Below are 23,589 nucleotides of genomic sequence, written 5' to 3' on the forward strand. Positions count from 1 at the left end.
ATACTGCAGTGGGCAGTTGAGTTGTCCAAATTTGATTTGCAATATGAAGCTAGGACAGCAATCAAATCACAATATCTGGCCGACTTCATTGCCGAATACACTAATACCCCGGGAATTCCCATAATGTGGAATCTTTATGTGGATGGATCCGCAAACAAAACCGGGAGTAGGGCAGGCGTGATAATAGAAAGTTATCAAGGAACTCAAATCAAACTCTCACTAAAGTTTGAATTCCCTACTTCAAATAATCAAGCCAAATACGAAGCATTACTTGCTGGTTTGAGGTTGGCTAAGGAGGTAGGAGTTCAAAAACTCACCATCTTCAGTGATTCTCAAATAATTACCTCACAAATAGAAGGAAAGTACCAAGCTAAAGATCCCACCATGAAGAAATATCTGGACAAGACAAGAGAACAGCTCGGACAACTCGGGGAATACGAGATCCAACATATACCTCGGGAACAGAATGCTCGAGCGGATGCACTCTCAAAACTAGCCAGCACCAAACCAGGGGGCAATAATAGAAGCCTTGTCCAGGAAACATTACAAAGCCCATCAATCTTAGAGGAAGAAAAGTTCTGTTCCGAGGGTTACCTGAAACTGGAGGTCGATCTCGGATGAGATCTTTCGTACTGGTCGGAGATGACGTGTCCAGCTGGCTGGTGGCGGCCAAAGCTGTTGTGCCTGACTTGTTGGACTTGCTGCACTGCTGATCCTTGGTCACCGGAGGGTGGGGGGTGATGACAAGTCATCTTAGCCTAGTTTTACTAGTCTTTTTCTTTAGTTTTCAATTAAATTATGCACTTTCTTGAGCCACAAGCAAGTCAATTAGGTAGATTTTCATGCTTCCTTTGATTTAATCAACCATGTATGAATTCATGCTATTTCATGAGGTTTTATACTATAATTGTCACATATTATGAAAGAATGAATATCTCATGATTTTGAGCATAGCTTTGATGTGTTTGGTTGATTAATGATAGGTGAAGAAAGCTTGGAGAAAGGTTGAAGCAAGAAGGAATGGCTAGGAGTAAAGGGAGGACAATGGAATAAGTGAAATTGAACCAGGAAGCAAAAAGCTGGACCTAAAGTTAGCCTCAAACTTTTGCACAAACTTTTGGGTGAAAAGTTAGCCCCAACGTTAGACCCCTAACTTTTGGGCTAACGTTGGCACTTAAAAATCACTCCCTGGGCACCAAAAGTTTGCGCCAACGTTAGACCCCTAACTTTTGGGCTAACGTTGGCACATGAAAATACCCCCTGACCACCAAAAGTTTGTGCCAACGTTAGACCCCTAACTTTTGGGCTAACGTTGGCATATGGGAAATACAAAGGGGGAGCAAAAGTTTGCGCCAACGTTAGACCCCTAACTTTTGGGCTAACGTTGGCGCCATAAGTGCATAAGGTAAAGCCAACGTTGGAGCAAAAGTTGGACCCCTAACTTTGGCACCAACGTTGGTATCAGCAGATTATGGTAGCTGATATGAAAAGTTGGAGCAAAAGTTAGACCTCTAACTTTTGCTCAAACTTTTACTCCAACTTTTGCAAAATTCCAACCCGGTTCAATTGGTTCACTTTGGTTCCTCTCCAAACTCCAAGAAGCAATCAACCAAGGCCTCTTTCAACCCAATTCCACCAAGAGCAAAGGCCCAACTCAAGGCTTGAAGATCATTTTGAAGAAAGTGTATAAATAGGAGAGAATTCAAGTTTTTGGGGAGCTTTTCTTTTTAGAATTTTCATAAAAGTTTTCGGAGAGCTTTGGATATTGAGTGATCTTTAATTTCTTAGTTTCGGGGAAGGAGAATTCCATTCTCTTCCTCTGAGTTTTATTTGCTTTCAATTTCAATTTCAATTACACTTGTCTTGGATCTTGGGTTGAAGAATTGAAGGAATTCTGTTTCAATCTCATCCTTGGATCTCTCTGTTTATTTACTGCAATTGAATTTCTGTTTCTGTTACTTGCTTCTCATCTACTTTCCTTGCAATTTACAATTCCCTTGCAATTGTTCTTGTTGGATCTAGGAAGGCATTGAGATATAGACTTGGTTTTCTAGTCTCTGGGCCCTGAGATCTGAATTCCTAATTTACATTTTGTTTCTTGCTTTTAATGTTCATTTACTTTACTGCTTCAAGATCCGATTCAACCCAAACCTTCTTTTACTCTTTTGTTTGATGCAAGTTACTTTTCTTTGTTTAATTTTTGCAAATCCAACTCCTAATCCCCTTTACATTTCGAGCCATTTACATTTCTTGCACTTTAAGATTCCGCAATTTACATTTCTTGCACTCTAAGTTTCTGCCATTTAATTTCTTGTTCTTTAAGATTCAGCAATTTATTTCCTGTTCTCTTTAATTCCATGCAATTTAATTTCTGCAAATCACAAAACACTCAACCAAATCTTGATTCGCTTGACTAAATTAACCACTAAGCTAAAATTGCTCAATCCTTCAATCCCTGTGGGATCGACCTCACTCCCATGAGTTTTTATTACTTGATGCGACCCGGTGCACTTGCCGGTTAGATTGATGTTGTTTTGGAGAGATTCGTTTCTCCACCAAAATAGCTCATCAAGTTTTTGGCGCCGTTGCCGGGGATTGATTAGATTGACAATGATTAAGTAAGGTGGTGATCTAGATCTAGCATTTTTATTTTCTGTTTCTTTAATTTTTGACTAACCCACTAACTGTTTGAACTTTTGCTTAAGTTAACACTAACTTCACTCTAGCAATAGAGTGCTTAATTTTAGTTCCTGGTTCTGTGTTTATGTCAGGAGGAAAAAGCAATGAATCTACACCTTTTGATCTTGTAACATTTTGGAGGTTGAGAAGAAAACCAAGAAATGGAAGAAAATCCAACAAATCCACAAGTGGGAGTGGCCAACGACAATGGTCAACCCCAAAGGAGAGTATTGGCTTCATACACCTTTGCAAATGCTAGACATTGTGGAAGCAGCATTCTCACCCCTAATGTCAATGCAAATAACTTTGAATTGAAGCCACAACTCATTACATTGGTTCAAAATAACTGCTCGTTTGGGGGAGGACCATTGGAGGATCCAAATCAACATCTATCTACCTTCTTAAGGATTTGTGACACTGTCAAGTCCAATGGCATGAATCCTGAGACCTACAAGCTTATGCTATTCCCATTCTCATTAAGGGACAAGGCCGCACAATGGCTTGAAACTTTTCCTCAAGGAAGCATCACTAGCTGGGATGATTTGGTGACTAAATTTCTAGCCAAATTCTATCCACCTCAAAGAGTCATCAGGCTGAAAACTGAGGTGCAAACATTCACACAATTAGATGCTAAAAATCTGTATGAAGCATGGGAGAGATACAAGGCTCTGCTAAGGAAATGTCCACCAGAAATGTTCACTGAGTGGGACAAGCTACAGAACTTCTATGAATGACTCACTCTAAAGGCTCAAGAATCACTTGACCACTCAGCCGGAGGATCATTGCAACTGATGAAAACAGCAGAAGAAGCTCAAAATCTTATTGACATGGTAGCCAACAATCAATATTTCTTTGCTCACCAAAGAAATTGCCAAACATCACACAGGAGAGGAGTAATGGAGCTAGAAGGAGTAGACATCATCCTAGCTCAAAACAAGATGATGCAGCAGCAAATTCAACAACAATTTGATCAAATGGCCAAGAGGATTGATAGTCTCCAAGTTGCAGCAATCAACACAAGCCAATCATCAACCAAATGGGGGCAGAATGAGGAGAACCAAGAAGAACAACAACAAGAACAACCTCAATATGTGCACAACCAAGGCTCAGGTCAAAATGAAGTTTATGGTGACACCTACAATCCATCCTGGAGGAACCACCCCAACCTGAGATGGGGTGATAATCAAAACCAGTGGCAGAAAAATAACAACTCCAACCATTCCCGCAACACACACAACCAAAATCATTCATCTAACAACACTAACCAATACAAGAAACCACAAAACACATATCAACCACCCCACAATAATTCACAAATTCACCAAAATAACTTCTCCACACCACCATTCAACTCACAAAATGCCCACCTCAATGCTCCAAACAATTTCCAGCCACAACAATCATACCCTGCCATACCACCCACTGACCATCATGAAACCAGGATCTCAAGTCTTGAAGCAGCCTTGCAAACCCTTACCCAAAACACACAGTCACTTGCCCAGACCACTCAAGGTTTAGCCAAGGGGCAAGAGATTTTGCTCAAAGGACAAGAGAGACATGAAGCCACCATGAAGAATCTTGAACGGCAAGTGGGACAATTGGCCAAACAAGCTGAACGGCCAACCAATGTTCTCCCAAGTGATACAATCTCCAATCCAAAGGACACAGGAAAAGCCATAAAATGGGAGGAGTGCAAGGCAATCACAGTGGGAAGTGAGAAGACTGGAGGGAAAGAAGTCATCAATCAGGAAGAACACAACAGAGAAGTTCCACAAGAAGAGACAGAAGAGAGAAGAGAAAAGGATAGAAAGACCAAGAATGCAGAAAGCTCAAAGAGAGACAAGAACATCCTTAAGCCACAGCTACAAGAGAAGAAGGAAGGGGTGAAGCCATATATCCCCAAACTTCCATACCCTCAGAGGTTCAAAAAAGAGAATGAGGATAAGCAATACTCAAAGTTCCTGGACATATTCAAGACACTCAGCATCAATATTCCTTTCTTAGAAGCACTTGAACAGATGCCATTGTATGCCAAATTTATGAAGGAAATGCTAACAAAGAAAAAGTCTCTAAAAGAAGGACAAATTGTTGAGATGACAATGGAATGTAGTGCTATTCTCCAAAGAGAGTTTCCAGAGAAGAAAGATGACCCTGGGAGTTTTTATATACCTTGCACCATAGGAGACATAACAATTGAAAAGTCATTCTGTGACCTTGGTGCAAGCATAAACTTGATGCCTTTGTCTCTAATGAGGAAACTTCAAATTTGTGAGCTGAAATCCACACGAATACTCCTTCAAATGGCTGACAAATCCATCCAGCAAGCAGTTGGAGTTGTAGAGAATGTACTGGTACAAGTGGGGAAATTCCTTCTCCCAGCTGATTTTGTCATCCTGGATATGGAGGAGGACCCTAACACTCCCATCATTCTGGGGAGGCATTTCCTAGCTACGGGCAGAGCATTGATAGATATTGAAAAAGGGGAATTGTTGCTGAGAGTGCATGATGAGCACCTAGCATTCCATATTTTTAAAACCCCACATGAGCCCACTCAAGAAGAAGAGTGTACGGAGGATAAGGCCAGAGATCAAAGTTTGAAGGAGGTAGTCAATGAGTTAGCTCCAAAACTTCCAAATCCATGCTTGAAAGAAGTAGAAATGGTGCAACAGACCAAAGAAATCAAGGAGGAACTAGATCCAAAACCTCCAGATGAGAAATTCAACATCTCAGATAAGGAACCACCAAGGCAGGAAGTATCTTTTGAGAAAGAAAAGAAGAAGAGGCCAAGAGGGTGGAGAAACAAGATCCCTACTGAAGGCTTTTCACTAGGGGATAAAGTAGTGTTAAACACCCAACCAATGAAGGTGTCCCCACAATCATCTGAATACTACACTGTGAACCGGGTCCTTTCACTTGAACACCTAGAGATCATCAAAGAGGAGACCGGAAGAAAGTTCACAGTAAGAGGAGAAAAGCTGAGGCACTATGATTTTCAACCTCCATGATCAAAGAACAAGATGTCAAGCTAGTGACATTAAAAGAGCGCTTGTTGGGAGGCAACCCAACCTGAGGTAGTTTTCTTTTCATAGCTTTTTCAATAAAAATGTTGAATAATTGATATGTATTGCAAGGAGCTAAGTTTGGTGTTGCACACCAAAAACAACTTAAAGGAGAATGGAGGATTCTAAGTTTGGTGTTCCACCAAAACCTCATTCAAAAGCACATTCTAATCTCCTGCACATTGTTAGCTCCAAGCAATCGAACAGATTATTCAACCACTTAACTGCTTTTTAGTCTTAACTTTATAACCTTTAGCAAGGATACAAGATTTTGCCTAGAGTTAACCTGCTGTATCCAGAGAAGTGGCAAGAGCTTAAGTTTGGTGTCCCCACACCAAATTAAATCCACAAGCCACACTCAACTCATGCATACTAACTGGTCATCTAAGGGCTTGAGAAGCAAGCAACTGCTGAGAATTATGCAGGGAATTCACCACCAGTTGAAGACACTATGCATCATAACTCAAAAGGGCACAACAGAAGGAAGGACAAAGGAACTGCAAACCAATAGGTTGTATTTACACTTAACTCTTACTGTTGAAAAATGTTTTGACTTGTGTTTTGTTAAAGTGTTCATCTAATACAAGTAGAATCAATCTTAGAATAAGTAAGCTAGTCTATGTGTGTGCTTGTGTGTTTACTTTCACTTAGCAAAAAGCATGTTTTGCCCCCTGCATCTTTAAGTTCAATAAAAAAAATGTTTGAATGTGAAGTAAGATGGTCTCTGTTAGATAGAAGTAGAATAAAAGTAAGTGGTGGTATGTGTGTGATTGTATAATAGCTCACTTTTAGTGAATAAAGATCTAGGATATCTCCTTCTAAGTATAGAGTGGCCTACTGTCTATGAATCTTAATTGAATAAAAATCCTTGGTTAGAAAGAAAAACAAAAAGAAAGAAAAAAGAAGTGGCAGAACAAAAGAAAAACAAAAAGAAACAAAGCTGGACACCAATAGCTTGAACCTTAGAATATATGCCTGTGGTGTCTTTGTATTAGGATCTGCTTGGATTATTAAGCTCTTTGGAGTGCATCAACACTCGGTGACTTGGGTTAACTAACCCGGGATCATCAGCTGAAAGTCCACTATCAAGAGCAACCTAACTACAAGGCACTTAGTAGCCCAAAGAGGTGCTGGGCATCAATATTCTAAGAAGGAATGTGAGCCAAGTGTCTATAGTGAATAATGTGTCAAGTATAAAGAAAAGGAAATGAACTTGCTACACATGACACTCAAATAAAGCTTATAAACAAAGTAATAGCCAAGGATAAAGGAATAATGAGAGGTCATAGCAGTATGTTACTTGAAGCTTGAAGGAGACTTTCTAGGCTTAGGAGTAAATAAGAAGTGAGTATTTACATATCCACACAAAATCCCATGAACTATCAATAATACTCTGCTAGCATGAACATCCTCATCTTAGCCTAGTTTTACTAGTCTTTTTCTTTAGTTTTCAATTGAATTATGCACTTTCTTGAGCCACAAGCAAGTCAATTAGGTAGATTTTCATGCTTCCTTTGATTTAATCAACCATGTATGAATTCATGCTATTTCATGAGGTTTTATACTATAATTGTCACATATTATGAAAGAATGAATATCTCATGATTTTGAGCATAGCTTTGATGTGTTTGGTTGATTAATGATAAGTGAAGAAAGCTTGGAGAAAGGTTGAAGCAAGAAGGAATGGCTAGGAGTAAAGGGAGGACAATGGAATAAGTGAAATTGAACCAGGAAGCAAAAAGCTGGACCTAAAGTTAGCCTCAAACTTTTGCACAAACTTTTGGGTGAAAAGTTAGCCGCAACGTTAGACCCCTAACTTTTGGGCTAACGTTGGCACTTAAAAATCACTCCCTGGGCACCAAAAGTTTGCGCCAACGTTAGACCCCTAACTTTTGGGCTAACGTTGGCACATGAAAATACCCCCTGACCACCAAAAGTTTGCGCCAACGTTAGACCCCTAACTTTTGGGCTAACGTTGGCATATGGGAAATACAAAGGGGGAGCGAAAGTTTGCGCCAACGTTAGACCCCTAACTTTTGGGCTAACGTTGGCGCCATAAGTGCACAAGGTAAAGCCAACATTGGAGCAAAAGTTAGACCCCTAACTTTGGCACCAACATTGGTATCAGCAGATTATGGTAGCTGATATGAAAAGTTGGAGCAAAAGTTAGACCCCTAACTTTTGCTCAAACTTTTACTCCAACTTTTGCAAAACTCCAACCCGGTTCAATTGGTTCACTTTGGTTCCTCTCCAAACTCCAAGAAGCAATCAACCAAGGCCTCTTTCAACCCAATTCCACCAAGAGCAAAGGCCCAACTCAAGGCTTGAAGATCATTTTGAAGAAAGTGTATAAATAGGAGAGAATTCAAGTTTTCGGGGAGCTTTTCTTTTTAGAATTTTCATAAAAGTTTTCGTAGAGCTTTGGATATTGAGTGATCTTTAATTTCTTAGTTTCGGGGAAGGAGAATTCCATTCTCTTCCTCTGAGTTTTATTTGCTTTCAATTTCAATTTCAATTACACTTGTCTTGGATCTTGGGTTGAAGAATTGAAGGAATTCTGTTTCAATCTCATCCTTGGATCTCTCTGTTTATTTACTGCAATTGAATTTCCGTTTCTGTTACTTGCTTCTCATCTACTTTCCTTGCAATTTACAATTCCCTTGCAATTGTTCTTGTTGGATCTAGGAAGGCATTGAGATCTAGACTTGGTTTTCTAGTCTCTGGGCCCTGAGATCTGAATTCCTAATTTACATTTTGTTTCTTGCTTTTAATGTTCATTTACTTTACTGCTTCAAGATCCGATTCAACCCAAACCTTCTTTTACTCTTTTGTTTGATGCAAGTTACTTTTCTTTGTTTAATTTCTGCAAATCCAACTCCTAATCCCCCTTACATTTCGAGCCATTTACATTTCTTGCACTTTGAGATTCTGCAATTTACATTTCTTGCACTCTAAGTTTCTGCCATTTAATTTCTTGTTCTTTAAGATTCAGCAATTTATTTCCTGTTCTCTTTAATTCCATGCAATTTAATTTCTGCAAATCACAAAACACTCAACCAAATCTTGATTCGCTTGACTAAATTAACCACTAAGCTAAAATTGCTCAATCCTTCAATCCCTGTGGGATCGACCTCACTCCCGTGAGTTTTTATTACTTGATGCGACTCGGTGCACTTGCCGGTTAGATTGGTGTTGTTTTGGAGAGATTCGTTTCTCCACCAAAATAGCTCATCAGGTGGTACCTGCAAGAGACTCCGATGCTTAAGTTAGCACGGGTATTAAGCAGGTTTTTATGTTGAATCAGAGTATATGATATACCTGGGTGCTCCAGTGTATTTATAGTAGTTGTAGAGTGACCCTTCTAGATAAGATAAGTTAGTTATCTTATCTTCTCTTTATCTTTGAGTTGAGGTCAGCTTATCTTCAAGGGAACCGCCCTTATCTCTATAGGCTTGGACGGCCTTTGGATTTGGGTCGTGTTCCTCTACTTGGGCCCTTTATGGGCTTTTCTGTCGATATGGCCGAGTTCTTTAAGAAGAAGTCGGTCCGCTTGACCTGAAGAGGTCGGTCGCTTTGTCATTTTAATCATCCCAGGTCGGATAGCTCGACCCAGGGTATGCACAGTGCCCCTGCTTGAGCTCGGTCTTCTTTGTCGAGGTCGAGTCCTTAACTTCTTGTAGCGAAGTCGAACTCAAGCATTTTGTCGACTCCTTTTTGTAGCAGCTTTTGAATGTAGAACGTTTTTCCTCTATAAGCGCGCGCTTTTGTATTAGCGCTTTTTTGGGAATGCAAGCGGTTTTAATATCCGCATTTAATTGCCCCATTTCCCCTAACTTCTCTATTTTTGAATTTTGCATTTCAAGAAACGGTTTCTCTCCTTCGCCCTTTTCGTAACTTCTTTGCACTTATTCATTTTCTGCCTTTCACCCTCATTTCACCTTTTCTTGCGACGTCGCTTGGTGATTTTCTGAAGCTTCTGTTTTCGCCTGGAGTTTTGTAGTTTCGCATTTCTCTCTGTGATACTGCTTTTGTTCGTGCTTTTTTGCTCGTGAGAAGGCAATTCCAGACTTCGTCTTCCATCCTTAATTTCCCTGAAGCTTTGCTACTTTTTCCAGGTTGGTACTAGCTTTCCTGCTTCTTTCATAGCTTCGTCTTCAGTTTTTTAGTGAAGCTTTGATTTTGCATGTTTGAAAGTTTGACTCTTTTTCGTGGTCTTGTATTTGCTTGTCACTTTAATGTGTTTTCTCTGACTTCCTTTTACGCATTCTTTTGGCATTTCCGTCGAGGCTCTCTAGGGTTTTGCTTCTGGTTGTTTCCTGTCTGATATCGATAGCGAATCTGCCTCTGTTCCTCGCTTTGTTTGGAGATTTCTTTTTTATTCTGACAAAGTTTGCACTTTTGATGATTTCTACTTGGCGTGTTCGATATTGGTGCTTGCTCTTTGCTGATGATTTTTTGTTTGATTTCAAAAAAGTTTGCGCCTTTGCTATTTTTCCGCTGATAAACTGTAGGGGGTGGACCTTTTGCATTTTTTGCTTCCTTTGTTTTCTTTCTGGAATTTATTTTGATGAGTGCCGGGATGTAGGTTGTAGAAATAACTTAAAGATCTTGCTTTGTTTACTGCCTCCAAGGGATGCCCCAAGACCTTTGTCTTGAGTCTTGGGGTTTTCCCTTTTTGTTTATCCGCACATCGAGATGTTTTGCCCTCTATCCGAGATGTTTTTAAGTAATCCATTCTTCTTTTCTTTTTGTAGGATTTAGTTGACCTCATATCTTCCCGAAATAACGTTGTAGAGATGCCTTCCCAGGTTCCCGCGGGTATGGCCGATTGGGTGGACTCCATGGTTCTCATGTGTGTCTCGCTGGTTGATTCTGAATTTTGTGCTCAGCTTAGGCAGTTTCATAGTGTCTGTAGTAATTCTGGTGATGAGAAGAACTATGAACTTGTATCTCCCTCTTCTGATGAGAGAGTCTGCTTTTCAACTCGGGTTGTTGATGGTCGCCCTTTCTTTTTTGCTTATGATTTTTTCTTTGGTCAGCTGGGTATCACCCTTCCTTTTACCAAATTTGAAACCGACCTGTTATGGTCTTGTAATATTGCCCCTTCTCAACTTCACCCCATTTATTAAAATTTTCCAATTGTTGTGCAATGGTTTTAGTATTCCTGCTTCCCAATCTCTCTTTTTCTATCTTTTTGTCTTGACTAAGCCCGGTGTGGTAAAAAAGAAGTCAGCTTGGGTCTCCTTTCGTTCTACCCAGGGAAAGAAGGTTTTTTCCATATTTGACGAGTCGTTCCGTGATTTTAAAAACTACTTCTTCAAGGTCCGAGCTGTTGAAGGAGCTCGCCCCTTTTTTCTGGATGAAAATGACGAACCTGCTTTTCCCTTGGAATGGCAAAAAGACGTGAGGGTCTCCAGGTATTCGTGGGAGATGTTGGATGATGCTGAGCGAGCCTTTGTGACTATCCTGGAAGAACGCTGGGGTCAACCTCCCCACCTCGACACAAAGAAATTTCTAACCAATCCTTCTCTTCTTCAAACTGAACTGGGTATCTTTGTGTTTTCTTTATTATCCGTGTATGTTGCTTGTAGTTGTCTTTCCGACTTGTCCAACTTGTAACTGATTTTCTGTTTTATTTACAGAAGCAATGAAGAATAGTGAATCCAAGAAAGCTTTTAAGAGGGCGCAGAAGGCGACTACTGCCAGAAATGTTGCTGCCAAGGCGGCTGGGGAGGGATCCTCCCAAGTGCGCGAGAAGCCATTAGTGCAGAGTTCCGCCGGGGTGAAGAAGGTGATCCCTACACCCCGAGTTCGTTTGGTAGATCCTCATGTCACCTCTACTGCTCCTTCTGTTGCTCCTCCCAATAAAAAACAAAAGACTACTGAGCCCTTTGACCTCGATGCTCCTGATTTTAATGCTATTGAATTCGTGGATCAACAAATCGGTCCCTACGGCGCTCTCTCTATGGAAGATGTGTCCATCCTCCATCACTTGGAGTTTATGGCCCGAAATCATGTGAAGATGGCGTATATGTCGGCTGCCATATATCGGGCTGCTCAGAATCTCCCTCTCCACGCTACTAAGGCATTTATAGAGGAGGCAAAACAAGAGTTTGATCGGATGAAGGAGTTAAAGGAGGAGTTTGAGACGAAGGTAGCCAAGCTGGAGAAGGACTTGAAGAATGAGGAGGCGAGTTCTCAGTCATTGGCGGCATCTTTGAGGTTGGCTGAGGACGCCGTCCTGATGCACAAGGAGAGTTACCTTTCATCTTATCGGGAGGTGATGCGCCTGAGGGGGGAGCTTGACAGTGCTCAGGAAGATTATGCTGAGCTCCAAAGTCATCTTGTTGGCAGCGTGACTGCTGCTTATGAGAACTTGAGGGAGCAAGTTCAGGTCATTGCTCCCGAGGCCGACCTCACCCTTTTTAGCCTGGATAATGTAGTCAGGGATGGCAAGATTGTCCCTGATGATGAGGGTGATGATGATGATGTTGTTCCTCCCCCTGTGTCCTCTACCAAAGTTCCGACCTCTTTCGTTCCCCCTGCTGTGCCCGACTCGGATTGCCAGATCTTGAATCGGGAGGATGGAACTGTGGATGCTGTGCCGATCCAGACTCGTCCTCCTTCTCCTTGTCCTGATGCTGCCAAGAAGGCTCCTGATGCTTGCTGATCTCTTTCCTGGGAATTTGTGTAGTTGGCCCGGCTTGTGGGCTTTTTAAAACTTTTTTATTTATTTACTGACACTTTCCTAGTTGCTTTTCTAGCAACTTTTATTCTGACAAACAAAAAAGGTGGCTCGCCACCCTTAGATTTTGCTGGCCTTCGAGGCTTTTGCAACTTTTGCAGATTTTATATAATGCCTTTTGATTTGACATTTTTCTGTTTTCTGCTGATGTGTGATATCCTGCGGCTCGACCTCCTTGGGTTATTTTGTTGTTTGTAGCTTGAATCCTTTGAGGTTACGATTTGTGGGGTGCAACTTGTTTCTCGGTTTTCCGTATTTGTGACCGGTTCCTTTGCATTGGTCCCTTTCTAAGTTATTATTGTAATCCTCTCTTTCAGAGATTACTTTTATAACTTGTTTGTAGGAGATTGACTTCGTCAGGTCGATCTCTTTTTAAGTTATTTTTGTAATCCTCTTTCTTAGACCTTTGTCAGGTCTCTTTCAGGGATTATTTTGATAACTTTTCAGTAGTAGGAGTCCGACTTGGTTATGTCGGTCTCCCTTAAGTTATTTTTTGTAGTCCTCTTTCTTGGATCTTTGTCAGATCTCTTTTAGGGACTACCTTAATAACTTTTCAGTAGTAGGAGTCCGACTTGGTTATGTCGGTCTACCTTATGTTATTTTTTGTAGTCCTCTTTCTTGGATCTTTGTCAGATCTCTTTCAGGGACTACCTTAATAACTTTTCAGTAGTAGGAGTCCGACTTGGTTATGTCGGTCTCCCTTAAGTTATTTTTTGTAGTCCTCTTTCTTGGATCTTTGTCAGATCTCTTTCAGGGACTACCTTAATAACTTTTCAGTAGTAGGAGTCCGACTTGGTTATGTCGGTTTCCCTTAAGTTATTTTTTGTAGTCCTCTTTCTTGGATCTTTGTCAGATCTCTTTTAGGGACTACCTTAATAACTTTTCAGTTTTGAGCTGACTTTGTTATGTCGTGCCCTTCTAAGTTAAAGTAATCCTCTTTAATAGGGTTGGCCAGACCTCTTTCCAGGGTTTACTTATAACTTGGTTTGACTTGGTTCGACTTCTCAATGTTCGACCAGTCTTTAAGTTATTATTTTAGCGATCCGTAAGACCTCGTCAGGTTCTTTTTTAGATCACTTTCGATAACTTCTTACATTATTTTGTGTTCATCTTTGCCGATTTGTAGAAAGTGGTTGTCATCTCTAGATCGTCCTTTGGGTGAATCGCATTTTCACCTTTATCGGACGGTTGTCTTTATCGTGATCGTGCAGTGAAATTCTTTTTCACTTTCTGCCGATCTGTTACTTTATAATCGGACGATGAATGCTTCAGATTAATGTGTCTTGAAATCTTTGTAGAATATCTAAAATATATTTTATTTAAAGGAACAGTGCAAATAGATACATATGGGATTGTCTGAGTCTCAACTTGGTGCCTCATTAAAAAACCTTTTCAGGAAAAAGAGTGCATCCAATGATGAGATCTTTTATCTCTTCTTAACTGTAGTACCTTCTTAGGTTACAAGCGTGCCACGACCTGGAAAGCTCTCGTCCATCGAGTTCAGACATTCTGTAGTAGCCCTTTCCAAGTACTTCTACAACTCGGTAGGGTCCTTTCCAGTTTGCTGCCAGCTTTCCTTCTCCTGGTCGAGTTGTTCCGATATCATTTCGGATTAGGATGAGATCATTCTCTGCAAAACTTATCGGCACTACCTTTTGATTATATCTGGAAGCCATTTGGTGCTTTAGAGCTTCTTCTCTGATCCGAGCTCTTTCCCGGAGTTTGGGTAGCAAGTCGAGCTCTTCTCTCTGAAGTTGGGAGTTTGCTCCCTCGTTGTAGTGAACTACTCTGGGCGACCCTTCCTCAATTTCTACTGAAATCATCGCCTCTACTCCGTATGCTAATCGAAAGGGGGATTCCTTCGTGGTGGAATGTGGCGTTGTTCGATATGCCCATAGGACCTGTGGAAGCTCTTCTGCCCAGGCTCCCTTTGCATCTTGTAATCTCCGTTTTAATCCGGCCAGTATGACTTTGTTAGCAGCTTCGGCCTGTCTGTTGGCTTGTGGATGTTCAACGGAGGTGTACTGGTGCTTTATATTCGAGTCGGCTGCTAATTTTCTGAAGCCTGCATCTGTGAATTGAGTGTCATTGTCTGTGGTTATTGAATATAGAACCCCGAATCTCGTGACAATATTTCTATATAAAAATTTCTGGCTTCTTTGAGCGGTGGCATTGGCTAGGGACTCTGCCTCGATCCACTTTGTAAAGTAATATACCCCTACTATGAGGAATTTAACTTGTCCTGATCCCTGTGGGAAGGGGCCGAGAAGATCGAGTCCCCATTTTGCAAACGGCCAAGGCGAGGTCACACTGATGAGCTCTTCTGGCGGGGCGATGTGAAAGTTGGCATGTTTCTGACATGGTGGGCATGTCTTTACAAATTCTGTGGTTTCTTTCTGTAGAGTTGGCCAATAAAATCCCGCCCGGAGTACTTTTTTGGCGAGAGCTCGTGCTCCGAGATGATTGCCACAAATACCGCCGTATATTTCTTCTAGCACTTCCTTTGTGTTAGAGGTTGGCACGCATTTTAGTAAAGGTGTTGAGATTCCTCTTTTGTACAGGATGTTGTTTATGATGGTGTAGTACTGTGCCTCCCTTTTTAACCTCTTTGCCTCCTTTTCTTCTGTGGGGAACGTTCTTGTTTTGAGGTAGTTGGCTATAGGGGTCATCCATCCTTGGTCCTGACTTGTTATATTCAGGACTTTTTCCTCTTCCGAGATTGACGGGTTTTGCAACATTTCCTGGATGAGGCTTCTATTGTTGCCCCCTGGTTTGGTGCTGGCTAGTTTTGAGAGTGCATCAGCTCGGGCATTTTGTTCGCAGGGTATGTGGCAGATCTTATACTCCCCGATTTGTCCGAGCTGTTCTTTGGTTTTATCCAAATACTTTTTCATGGTGGGATCTTTGGCTTGGTAACTCCCTATTATTTGTGATGTGACCACTTGTGAATCGCTGTAGATGTTAAGTTTTTGAGCTCCGACCTCTTTAGCCAGCTTCAAACCAGCTAATAATGCTTCATATTCTGCCTGGTTGTTTGAGGCGGGGAACCTGAACTTGAGGGAGAGCTCAACTTGGGTTCCTTGGTTGCTTTCTATTATCACGCCTGCGCCGTTTCCAGTTTTATTTGAAGAACCATCCATGTAAAGGTTCCATTCTGTGGGGGTTTCTAGGGCATCTGTGACTTCTGCGATAAAGTCGGCCAGATATTGTGATTTGATTGCCGTCCGAGCTTCATATTGGAGATCGAACTCTGACAACTCGACTGCCCATTGTAGAATTCTGCCTGTTAGATCTGTTTTCTGCAATATTCCTTTTATGGGTTGGTTAGTTCGAACCTTAATGGTGTGAGCCTGGAAGTACGGGCGGAGTCGTCGAGATGTTAGGATAAGAGTGTAGGCAAATTTTTCTATTTTCTAATAGTTCAGCTCGGATCCCTATAGTGCCTTGCTAATGAAGTAGACAGGTTGTTGCCCATTTTCGTCTTCTCTGACTAGTGCCGAGGCTATTTCCCGGTTCCCTACTGTGAGATACAATATGAGCGGTTCTCCTTCTCGTGGTCGGGATAGGATAGGTGGCTGTCCTAAGAACTCCTTGAAGTCTTGGAAGGCTTGCTCACATTCTGTCGTCCATTCGAACTATTTTCCCTTTCTTCACGTAGCATAGAAGGGGAGGGATTTTATCGCAGCTCCTGCTAAGAATCGGGATAGGGCGGCCAATCTCCCGTTGAGTTGTTGTACTTCTTTGACATAGGTTGGGCTCTTCATGTTGAGTATGGCTTGACATTTGTCTGGATTTGCTTCAATTCCCCTTTGTGTGAGCATGAAACCTAAGAATTTGCCTGCTTCTACTGCAAAGGTGCATTTTGCGGGATTGAGTCGTATGTTGTGCTTCCTTATGGTGTCGAACACTTGAGCTAGGTCAGATAATAATGTATCTTCGCTCTGTGTCTTTATCAACATGTCATCCACATAAACTTCCATGATTTTTCTGATGTGATCTGAGAAGACTTTATTCATTAGCCTTTGATAAGTAGCTCCTGCGTTCTTGAGACCGAAAGGCATCACGATGTAGCAGTAGTTTGCCTTTGGCATTAAGAACGAAGTCTTTTCCTGATCTAGTGGATACATGGAGATTTGGTTGTATCCCGAATATGCGTCCATAAACGAGAGTTATCTGTATCCGGAGGAAGCATCTACCAGAACGTCGATACTTGGGAGTGGGTATGGATCTTTTGGGCAGGCTTTGTTGAGATCGGTGTAATCGGTGCACATTCGCCACTTGCCATTTGATTTTTTCACCAAGACGACGTTAGCTAGCCATAGTGGGTACTTGACTTCTCTTATAAATCCTGCCTCCAGTAGTGCTTGTACTTGTTCTTCCACAGCTTTGGATCGTTCTGGCCCGAGTTTCCTTCGTCTCTGCTGCACCGGCCGAGATCCTGGGTAGACCGCCAACTTGTGGCACATTAGCTTAGGGTCTATGCCTGGCATGTCTGCGGCTTTCCATGCGAAGAGATTGACATTATCTCTTAAGAATTGTATCAGTAATTCTTTTGAGTCTCCTCTTAGGATCGTGCCAATATTGGTCGTTTTGTCTGTGGTGTCTCCAATTTGAATCTTCTCTATCTCGCCTTCTGGTCGTGGACGGAGTTCTTCTCGTTGCTGGGCTCCGCCCATTTCAATTGTATGAAACTCTTCTCCTTTGCCTCTGAGGTTTAGGCTTTTGTTATAACAGCGACGTGCCATCTTTTGGTCAGCTTTTATCGTGGCTATCCCTTTCGGAGTTGGGAATTTCATACATAGGTGTGGGGTCGAGACTATTGCGCCGAGTTGGTTGAGTGTTGTCCGACCTATGAGAGCATTGTAAGCTGAACTTACATCGACTACGATGTAATCTATTTTGAGGGTCCTGGATTGGTCCCCTTTTCCGAAGGTTGTATGTAGTGGTATGTATCCTAGTGGTCGAACCGGGGTATCTCCTAACCCGAACAGACTGTTTGGATATGCTTTAAGTTCTTTTGCTTCTAAGCCGAGTTTATCAATGGCTGTTTTGAATAAGATGTCGGCAGAACTCCCTTGTTCTATTAAGGTGCGGTGTAGGTTGGCGTTTGCCAATATGATGGTGATAACCATGGGATCGTCATGTCCAGTGATGACGCCCGATGCGTCTTCCTTAGTGAATGTTATCGCTGGGATGTTGAGCGCTTCTTCCTCTCCTTCGACATGATATACTTCTTTGAGATATCTTTTGCGGGAGGATTTGGAGATCCCTCCTGCTGCGAATCCGCCATGTATCATGTGGACATGTCTTTCTGGTGTTCGAGGTGATCGTTCAGTTCGTCCGTCATCCTCGTCCCTTCGTCTTTTTCTTTGGTCATCATCTCGGGTAGCCAGAAATCGATCTAATCTTCCTTCTCTTACTAATTTTTCTATGATATTCTTTAAGTCGAAGCACTCGTTGGTGGAGTGCCCTTGAACTCGATGGTATTCACAATATTCCTTCCGGTTTCCCCCTCCCCTTTTGCCTTTGAGTGGTCGCGCTGGGGGGATTTTCTCTGTGTGGCAGACTTCTTTGTATACGTCGACCAGGGATGCCCTGAGAGGGGTGTAATTATGGTACTTTTTGATTTTCTCCCCCTGTCGATCTTCTTTCTTTTTGGATTCCTTGTCTTTATCTCGGTAGGGGTTCCCAGATTTTGAGGTTTCTCCCAACCGAGCATTTTCTTCCATGTTGATGTATTTTTCTACTCGCTCATGTACTTCGTCTAATGAGGTAGGGTACTTCTTTGATATAGATTGGCTAAATGGTCCCTCTCGTAGGCCATTGATGAGTCCCATGATGGCGGCCTCTGTTGGTAAGCTTTGTATGTCCATGCATGTTTTGTTGAATCTTTCCATGTAGTTGCGGAGGTTCTCCCGATCTCCTTGCTTGATCCCTAGTAAACTGGGGGCGTGCTTGGCTTTATCTTTCTGGATGGAGAATCGGGCCAGAAACTTTTTGGCCAGGTCGTCGAAGTTTGAGATGGACTTTGGAGGTAAGTTGTCGAACCATCGGATTGCTGTCTTCGTGAGAGTTGTTGGGAAAGCTTTGCAGTGAACGACGTCTGAGGCGTCGGTAAGGTACATTCTGCTTCTGAAATTACTGAGATGGTGGTTGAGATCTGTGGTACCGTCATATAAAGTCATATTTAGGAGTTTGAAGTCCTTTGGGATTTTGGTTTTCATGATCTCCCTGGTGAATGGATCCTGTTCTTTACGTGAGCTTTCCTCAGGAGTGATCCGAGGGGCCTTCGATTTGAGATCGGCTTCTAATTGCTGTAATTTTTCTTCCAACTCTCGACGTCGCCGTACCTCTCTTTGTAGATCTTTTTCGATTTCTCGTTGTTGTTGGGTTTCTTTTTCAAGTTGTTTCAAGCGATCTTGAAGAGCTTCTATTGCTCCCGGTTTAGATGTATTTTTGTCTCCATTGGATTCTGGGGTGTCTTCTAGTGGGGTGTCCGCATTTTTGTGCGGCGTTCTATTTTCTAGATCTGAATCGTGATCGTTGTCATGGTTGTCCGCCATGGTGATGGGTTGACTTCCAGGTTCCCCAGCAACAGCACCAATGTTCTGAGGGTTACCTGAAACTGGAGGTCGATCTCGGATGAGATCTTTCGTACTGGTCGGAGATGACGTGTCCGGCTGGCTGGTGGCGGCCGGAGCTGTTGTCCCCGACTTGTTGGACTTGCTGCACTGCTGATCCTTGGTCACCGGAGGGTGGGGGGTACCTGCAAGAGACTCCGATGCTTAAGTTAGCACGGGTATTAAGCAAGTTTTTATGTTGAATCAGAGTATATGTTATACCTGGGTGCTCCAGGGTATTTATAGTAGTTGTAGAGTGACCCTTCTAGATAAGATAAGTTAGTTATCTTATCTTCTCTTTATCTTTGAGTTGAGGTTAGCTTATCTTCAAGGGAACTGCCCTTATCTCTATAGGCTTGGACGGCCTTTGGATTTGGGTCGTGTTCCTCTACTTGGGCCCTTTATGGGCTTTTCTGTCAATATGGCCGAGTTCTTTAAGAAGAAGTCGGTAGGCTTGACCTGAAGAGGTCAGTCGCTTTGTCGTTTTAATCATCCCAGGTCGGATAGCTCGACCCAGGGTATGAACAAGTTCCTAACCATATCAGGTCAGGATCAGGGGTGGATAACCCCCATAATCAAATACCTTAAAACGGAAACACTCCCCACAGACAAGAATGAGGCAAAGCGTCTAATACGAGAAGCACAATACTACACCATGGTGGGCGACATCTTATACAGGAGAGGGTTTTCAACACCCCTCCTGAAATGCGTACCGTCCTCCAATACAAAAGAGGTCGTGGAAGAAGTACACAGTGGCATATATGGTAATCACTTGGGGGCACGAGCTCTTTCTAAAAAGGTACTCCAAGCTGGATTCTTCTGGCCGACTTTGCAAAAAGAAGCGACAGAATTCATCAAGACATGTCCACCATGTCAAAAGCATGCTAACTTCCACATCGTCGCACCAGAAGACTCGTTAGTGTAACATCACCCTGGCCGTTTGCAAAATGGGGGCTAGACCTCATCGGACCCTTTCCCCAAGGATCGGGACAAGTAAAATTCCTCATTGTAGGGGTGGACTATTGCACAAGATGGATTGAGGTAGAGCCCCTAGCCAATGCCACTGCTCAAAGAAGTCAGAAATTTCTATACAGTAACATCATTACGAGGTTTGGAGTCTCTTACTCCATTACCACAGATAATGGTACGCAATTTACTGATACAGGCTTTTGGAACTTGGTAGCCGACTTGAAAATAATACACAAATTCACATCCGTAGAACACCCACAAGCTAACGGACAGGCAGAAGCTGCCAACAAAGTCATACTAGCTGGGTTGAAACGGAGACTACAGAACGCAAAGGGAGCTTGGGCAGAAGAGCTTCCACAAGTCCTATGGGCATATCGGACAACTCCGCACTCCACCACAGGAGATAGAGGAAGGATCTTCCAGAACAATCCTCTACAATGAAGAAGCCAACTCCTAAAACCAGAGGGAAGATCTCGACCTACTACCCGAGGTCCGAGAAAGAGCTCGGATTAGAGAGGAAGTGCTAAAGCATCGAATGACTTCAAGATATAATCAAAAGGTAGTCCAGCGAAGCTTCGCCAAAAATGATCTCATCCTAATCCGAAATGACATCGGAGCAAGTCGATCAGGAGAGGGGAAGCTAGAAGCAAACTAGAAAGGACCTTACCGAGTTGTAGAGGTACTGGGAAAAGGTTACTACATGGTGTCCGATCTTGAAGGGCGAGAACTACCAAGGTCATGGCATGCCTGTAACTTAAGAAGGTACTATAGTTAGAAAGTGATAAAGATCTTAGGTCAAGATGCACTTTTTTTCCTGAAAAGGTTTTTTAATGAGGCGCCAACCCAAGATCTACAAAATTACCCGACTTAGAAGGGTAAGTGTTCATATCCTGGGTCGAGCTGTCCGACCCGGGATGTTTAGCGACCCGTTTGGTTCTATTAAGGTCATCCAATCAAGGCACTCCTCTTGAAGGGTGTGAAGGAGCAATTGAAGGGCATAGAGAAGAGGAGAGCATGAAATGTCAAGTGGAAGAAGAGGAGCTAAGGTTTGAAACGCAACATGAGGAGGAAGGTGAGATAAGTGAACTGAAGGAGGGAAAGGGAGAATTGAGGGAGATTGATCAAGATGAAGATTTTATCCTTGATGATTTTTTGTCCTCCTTGGTCAATCCCCTTAATGATCTTAATGAGCCTCTTCCCATTGAGTTTGAGAGAGACATGGAGGTAGACTTCTCACAACCTCCTTGTTATGACTTGAGTGATGGGGAAGAGGAATATGGTGAGGAAGCAATTCCGTTCCAAGAACATATTGAGTGGGTGGCAATTTTATGTATGAGATTCATTGGCCCCTATCAATATGTTATCTTAGAGACGGATTACCAACTCAAGGTCCTTCTTGGGTTGGTACATGGTGGAGAAAGGAGTGTTGGTTGCCAAGGTAGTCCAAAGCCCATCAAGAAAACCAATGTAAGAATTGGAATTCAAGTGAGATGTCAAGCACAATTGGGTGATTTTCGAAGAGTGTTGGGGTACTTCAAGGGTAGAATGAGATCTCGTCCATCCGTCTTGAAGAATAAAGACCAATGTAAGAATTGGAATTCAAGTGAGATGTCAAGCACAATTGCATGTTTGTTTGTCTTTGTTAGCTTAGGATTAGTTTAATTGAGTTTAGTAGGTTGATTTTGATTTGGATCATGCATTTATGGATTTTTGAATGTTTCGGGTTGAATTTTGGATGAGCTAAGGTGCAATTCCTTAGGTTTTAAAGGAAAAAATTTTTGGAAAAATAGGGCATGTGCGTGTGCACACCCTTGTGTGCACGCACACAACAACAAAATTTTGCGTTCTGTGCATACGCACCCACCCGTGCGTACGCACACTGTAACAACCCTAGTTTTTGAAAATCAAATAATTAGTTATTTGTGATTTATTTTATTTATTGATAATTTTAGTTTAATAAAATTATTTTACTAAAGGTAATTAAATGGAGTTTCATAATAATTGAAGTTTAAACTAATTAGAATTTTTATATAATTTTTATTGAATATTTGATATAATTAAAATTATAATGTTAGTAATTGAAAAAAAATAGAAGAATTGTATAATTTAATTTAAATAAATTCTATTTTGAATGAATTATGTTATTAATTCGAATTCCTAGAAATTATTTTATTAGAAATGATTAGAATGATATTTATAAATACTTTATGTTTAAGCTAGTTAATATTTATGCACAATTTTTATTATAATTGGTTATTTTATAAATTGAAATTAAAGTCTAGTGATAGAAAAATAATAAGAAGTTATATCATTTAATTTGAATGATTAATATTGAGTTTGAACTATATTTTATAATTATATGATTAATATGCTTATTTTATAATTTAAACTAGAAATAATTAATTGAACTTAGCAATATGATGATAAATAATGTTCCTAAATATTTTTAATAGAGTACATTTGATTTTAAAATTACTCTACCTAATGTGTGGAAAACGATCCAACACAAAACTCACCGGCAAGTGTACCGGGTCGCACCAAGTAATAATAACTTACGTGAGTGAGGTCGATCCCACAGGGATTGAAGGATTGAGCAATTTTAGTTTAGTGGTTGATTTAGCCAAGCAAACAGAAGTTGATTTGAGTGAATTTGTGTTCAACAAGAATTAAATTGCATAGAATGTAAAAGGGAATGGGTAATTTGTAGGAAATTAAAGAGAACAGAAAATAAAAGTGCTGAATCTTAAAGAACAAGAAATTAAATGGCAGAAACTTAGAATGCAAGAAATGTAAATTGCAGAATCTTAGAGTGCAAGAAACGTAAATGGCTTGAATTGTAAATGGGTCAGGGATGTGGGATTGCAAAAATTAAACAGAAGAACAGTAAATCTCAACACATAGAAGAGTAGAAGATGACTTGAATTAAACCGGATCTAAAATAAAAATGAAAATAAGCTTGGTGTAGCAATGAAACAAGGAAATTGAAATTGAAAGATGTAGATCTCAGGGCTCAAGAGATTAAATAACCAAGTCTAGATCTCAAAGCCTTCCTAGATCCAAATTGAGAATTCAATTGCAAGAAAAGTAAAGATCCAGCAGTAGAAGAAAAGAAGTGAAATCGCAAATTCTCAATGATGCAGTAAATCAAAACGGAAAGAGATCTCAAGGTAAGATTGAGACAGAATTTCCTCAATTCTTCAACCCAAGATTCAAGACAAGTGTAAATGAAATTGAAAACAAGAAAACTAAGAGGAAGTGAATTCAATTCTCCTTCCCCAAGACTCAGAATCTCAAAATAACTTCTAACCAAAAGCTCTCCAAAACTACCCAGCAAAACTAAAAGGAAAAGCTCCTCCAAAAACTTAAATTCTAAGCTATTTATACACTCTCTTCAAATGATCTTCAAGCCTTGAATTGGGCCCTCGTTCTTGATGGAATTGGGTTGACAGAAGCCTCTGTTGATTGTCCTTGGAGTTGGAAAGAAACCCACTTGTGAACCGGGTCAGAACCGGGTCAT

The sequence above is a fragment of the Arachis ipaensis genome, chromosome B6 (assembly GCF_059453495.1).
Source record: "Arachis ipaensis isolate K30076 ecotype BB chromosome B6, ASM5945349v1, whole genome shotgun sequence".
In the NCBI taxonomy this organism is placed as follows: Eukaryota; Viridiplantae; Streptophyta; class Magnoliopsida; order Fabales; family Fabaceae; genus Arachis; species Arachis ipaensis.